The 5,921-nt window shown below is 33.3% G+C and overlaps 1 long non-coding RNA gene across 1 annotated transcript; it reads right to left on the reverse strand.

The window, feature by feature from the left end:
• Positions 1-210: 210 nt before the first annotated feature.
• On the reverse strand, positions 211-2,408 carry LOC149492747 (uncharacterized). The gene is made up of 3 exons (XR_016318907.1): positions 2,096-2,408; positions 1,897-1,966; positions 211-409 (listed from the first exon to the last, which is right to left on the reverse strand). It is a non-coding gene; the product is annotated as an uncharacterized LOC149492747 (long non-coding RNA).
• Between the last annotated feature and the right edge of the window lie 3,513 nt (positions 2,409-5,921).

A 5,921-nucleotide genomic window follows, 5' to 3' on the forward strand; every position in this document is an offset into this window, starting at 1 on the left:
AAAAATAATGTTTAAGAAAATTCCTACGAACATTTCGCAAGAGTTTCCCCTAAAAATTTACTTGCCACACAAAGAAAATATACACACTTCCAATTTTTTTTTAAACCCCCAAACCTCCAATTCAACAACATACTACAAGCACTTCTAAATATCCATCAACATACGCATAATATTCGAAACACATTCTTTTCAAGGAATCTCTAATCATCATACACCAAAAATATAATAAGGTGTTATTTCTTTAAATAATCATAACTCTTAATACATGACAAACTTATTATATCCAACGTTCACAACACAATATTTATATACATGCCAAAAATCACCATTTACAAAATATCCTACCCAAGATGTGATATCTACTCTGATGCTCGTCCTCTGGTCTTCAAGAACACCCTCCGCTCCTAACCTGCGCGTGATAAAAATCAACGCGCTGAGTGGAAGACTCAGTGGTGCTAAATAACCAACAATTTAATTAACAATAGCCAAGGCAAAACTTAAATTACTCAACTATATAAATACCGAAATCGCATTCATTTAATTCAAATACTTTGAAAGCAATGAGAAGATTATAAATACAAATATGTCTTCATTCTTTTATAGCAACAATAAAATTTCATTTTTCATTAAGGCTCATACTCATACAGAATGAACATAAGCAGATTTGATCGTGGCCTATGTTAGCGCCACCCCCATCACATACTCGTGGCCTATGAAAGCACCACCGTGGCCTATGAAAGCACCACCCCCATCACACAATCGTGGCCTATAAAAGCACCACCCCATCACACAAATAAGCGCGTCCGCCTATTTATAAGGGCTGATAACCCTAGCATATGATCATAGCTTCACAATAAGAAAATCCATCTCATCATACTACGTCTCAATCATGCATAGTAGAGCCTAAATCAAAAGCATTCTTTCACAAAAGCAATAATTCTTAATCAAAACCTCTTCATTTAGTACTCATCAGTTCAAATATTTTACTCAAAACACTATAAATGTATATATACTTAATATAATATAAAAGTACATAAATCAAGAACTTTTCAGCATTGTTATAAACTTGACCTTTGCTGGATTTTTAACACATAATTTGAGTTATGGGTCTCCAAATTGAATGAAATTAGATTCATTAGAAAGCTAAGACACAATGCTACAAATGTTCAGAAGGGACCACAGCCCAGATCAAAGAGTAAGATAGCAAACAAAAGCTCAGAACACAGACCAATAGATCAGACCTGATTCAGCAGAACCAAGTCCAATGTTTCTTGAATTCCTACTTCACCAAGCACTCAAATGAAACCAATCCAGAACGAGAGAATTCTCAAGACACAGGGCAACAACTTTTATGAATAACTCAGAACCTAATCATGTCATTATAGTTGTCAAAATGGGCACTCAATTGAGTAATACCTGGAGCCTGTCACAACAGAGTCAGTTTGGGTGTTGTAGCCATAAGTTGAGCTATGTATCTCCAAATTGGACACAAGAAGATGGGTTGGAAAGAAAAGAAGTAAAGCTAAAACGTTTATGATTAACATAAGACGTTATTTGGCCATTTGTGTTGTCAAAATGGACAATGATTTCGGATATACTGGTAAGACACCATAACAGAACCAGTTTTGGTATTTAAATCATAAGTTGAGCTACAAGTACTGGAATTAGACATAAAAATATGTTTTGGAAAGCTAAGAAATAGAGCTGCAACTTTCATGAAGAAGTCAGAAACATATGGGGAGTATAAAGGGGTCGAAAATGAGTTCTAATCTCACGGCAGAACATATCTAACATGAATTCAGCAAGTTAACCAATACATACAAAATTCCCAAAATTCATTCAAAAGCCTAACCATGTAAAAACAACTTAAACAAGTGAAAGTATAATTGCACTAACCTTCAAACCAAGCTTTAACAAGCTCAAGCTTTGGTCTTGCCCTTATCCTTGGTGGAAGGCTCTCCACCCTCTACATGTAAGACACTCAAAATCAAACAAAGAAAACACAAACAAAAGAAGAAGTGGAGCATGATTTAGCATGTATATGCTAAAGAAAACTCTAAACCCCAACATAAATACCTTATCCAAAATCACTTACCAAGTAGGGAAAATCACCAAATTCCTTGAAATTAGTCATCAAATATTACTTCTCTAGCTTCAATCTCTAATATGTCTTAATTAACTCAAGTTGTATGGGTGATTTTGATGTGTTTACTAAGGAAAAATTGAAGAAGAAGAAGAAGAAGAAGAAGAAGAAGAAGAAGACGTAGGAAAAGAAGAAGAAGGATAGTGTTGCCCAAATAATGGAGGTGATAATGATTTACTCCATAAAAATTGGATGGCTAGGATTGAATGTAAATCTAATCTAATGGCTACAAATATTCTCCAAATTAAATTCCTTCAAAATATTATGTAACACAACAAAATTCTCAAATTTACTCCATAAAAATAATTCTTCGAAGTTTCTTAATTAATCTAACACCATTTCAAATTTCATCCACACAACTATTGCCTCTAATTTCCTTCATTAATATCACACCTTAAGTCACTACGCACTAATTCTCTAAAATTCTCCAAAAATATTCATTACTTACTTTCTACCCATAAAAACCATGCATGCATGCTCCAAAAATGTGATAGAACCTATTACCTATATATAATAATTTTTCTGGACCAAAATAATACCGACTCCCGGACCGATAGTACTATTCACAGACAGATAAACTACTATTGCAACACATGAAAAATAGGGCGTTACAATACGAGTAGTGCAAGTAGTATATAAAAGATATCATCCTCATGGATAGGGGGACTGAACATTAGTTTTGAATCCAAGATGTATTGTCTAGAAATTAGATGAAGAATATTTAGAATTTAAACTAACTAAATATAAAATAGGTAAGTAACTATTAAATAGAATAAAAGCAAGCTAGATTTATGTTATCAACTAAGAAAAGGCACTAGTGTTTAGATCAACACCATTGAACAACATTATGGGACTCAAGTTTTCATTTTTCAATCTATTAAGGAATGCATCTTGAAGGGGGAGGAATCCATTTATATTTATGCTCTCTTCCAAGTAACACAAATGATTCGAAATCATAAGAACACTGCTTTCGTGGTGTAAGGATGATTCCAGCCCATTAATCTCTATGACTCTCCCTAGTTCCTCAAAGGAATAACTAATTTGCAAGTCTATCTCCTAGGTTCATGTGTGAGTCAGTCCAACAAGGGACTTAACCTTCTAGTTCTTTATCCTCTTATCTTTTCATAAAAATATGGAGCTTTTCATATTCATAAGCATTAAGCACACACACACACACAAATCAAGAAAACATTCACTTAGATTAAAATAAGGAAAGATGATTACATAAATGTTGTCCTGTTTTCGTCGAAAAGCCCCCCAGGACCCGAAAACATCCTTTTTGTGGTTTTTTGAATAAAATGTTTTTGTTTTGGATGCGGTGTCGATAAATCGGTCTTATAAACAATTTTGAGTCACCACCCATTGGCAATGGGACCGTTTTTATAAAAATGACTCCATTTTAAACCCAATTTTGTTTTAAGGCCAAATTATTTTAAAAGACTGGTCAGGCGCACCAATGCGATTCTGGGTAAGGGAATTGGGTACGTCGGCCCGTTGGAAGCCGACGCCCGGAAAACCGGCCTCTATTAACCTATGATTTCTAATTTATTTTAGTTAGAAAAGCCAAATTATTTGTTTACTTAAACCCAACCCAAATAAATCGGACCGAGTTCCTATTTGAAAAATTATTTAATCGTCCCAAACAAATATAATTATCACATAACAATTATTCAAATTAAGGTAATTAAATCAAGCAATCAAACCAAATAAATAAAAAGACCCGCTCCTGCCTTATGGTTCAAGGCGGGCGACAAACCGAGTCAAAAATATTAAATGAAATAAATAAAAGACCCGCTCTTGCCTTATGGTTAAAGGCGGGCAACAAACCGGATCCAAAAATATATATAATTAAATCCATAAACCAATAAAAATTCATACAAATAATAAAATAATGAAATAATAAAATTCATACAAATAAATATATATAATCACATTTTAATATTTTAAGCTTAATTAAACTGTGATCTGTTCATATTTGGGCATTCTCAGTCCTTAAAATTTATTTTTATGTAAAATTTATATTTTTTTATTATTGTTATTTCTGGAAAAATTGATGAACAGTACTGTTCATCGATGAACAAACAGTTACTGTTCATCGATCATTTCCAGGAAAATTAATGAATAGTGCGTGAATAGTACATGAATAGTGTGTGAACAGAGTTATGAATAGTAGTGAACAGTGCGTAAATAGTATCAATTTCTGGAAAATTAAGAATATTTACTGTTCATCGATGAACAAACAGTTACTATTCATCGATCATTTCTGGGAAAATTGATGAATAGTTACTGTTCATTGAACAAACAGTTACTGTTCATAGATTATTTCTGGAAAAATTGATGAACAGTTACTGTTCATTGATGAATAGCTGCGTGATTTTTACCCAGAATTCATTTTTAAGTATTTTTTTTACATCATTTCTTGTTTAAATATGATTTAAGGACATATAAAATGGCCAAATATGAACAGAATATAATTTAAAGAAGCTCAAATCACTAAAATCACAAAAATATATAAAAACACAAAAATATGTAAAAAAAAAATACAAAAATGTTAAAGAAATTACCTGATCCTCAGATTGAGGATTGTAAATGGATCAAATGTCCAGAAGCTTTTTTTTCAAGGATTGAAGTGTGTTTTTTTATGTTTTGATTTTTTCTCTCTTTTTATGGTTTGATTCACCTAAAATTGATATCTAATGCCAATTTCTCTTCAAATCAACTCATAAGAATTTTTTGGAGAGAAAATGTGGCAGCAGAGTATGTTTTTTAGGGTTTTTGCCGTTTATGGGGTTGTGAAATTGTGTAGAAGTTGTGTGAAAATTGTGAGAAAGAGATGAATTTATAGAGCTAGGTTATACTGTAGCAAACAGTTACTGTAGCACACGGCTACTGTAGCACGTGGCTACTGTAGCACGCGTCTTCTTTTTTTTTTTTTTTATTTTTTTATTTTTATTTATTTATTTGTTTATTATTATTTTTGTTTAAATCCTTGGATTAAAAGACTTCTAGATGGCATTGACCCATTCATCCTCGTATCATCATTGGATCAGGCGGGGCATAAGAAACACGCGTCAACAGTTTGCCCCCCCACTTGATCATTAATTGTGTAAAGAATTAATGTTAAAGTGGCCCACTGACGCGCCTTCAATCTTGGGCTGAATGAAGTAGCTGTCTTGATCATCTGGTCACGTCCAAAGCTCAGTCTGATCGGCTTTGTTGGCTCCAGTCGGATCGGTAACAATCTCCAAAACTTGGTCTGATTGGTTTTGAAGATACCTTCTAAGCTCGGTCTGATTGGCTCGAAGGATTTTGATTTGAATTGACTTGATCATCTGGTCACGTCCAAAGCTCAGTCCAATCGGCTTTGTTGGCTCCAGTCAGATCGGTAACAATCTCCAAAACTCGGTCTGATTGGTTTTGAAGATACCTTCTATGTAACACCCACCGACCAATCCCAGAGAACCAGACGGTAGATGCCACAATGTGTGCCGGAGCACCATCTTATGTCACTATAAAAGCTAGATCACAAATTAGAAGTGGTTAAATTTTCATAAGGAGGCAAGTAAATACCAGTTTTTTTTTTTATTATTAATTATTATTATTTTTTTTTTTACAAAAATAATGTTTAAGAAAATTCCTACGAACATTTCGCAAGAGTTTCCCCTAAAAATTTACTTGCCACACAAAGAAAATATACACACTTCCAATTTTTTTTTAAATCCCCAAACCTCCAATTCAACAACATACTACAAGCACTTCTAAATATCCATCAACATAC

Source organism: Jatropha curcas, chromosome 11 (assembly GCF_041381405.1).
Source record: "Jatropha curcas cultivar XTBG-Jc1 chromosome 11, XTBG_Jcur_1.0, whole genome shotgun sequence".
Lineage (NCBI taxonomy): Eukaryota > Viridiplantae > Streptophyta > Magnoliopsida > Malpighiales > Euphorbiaceae > Jatropha > Jatropha curcas.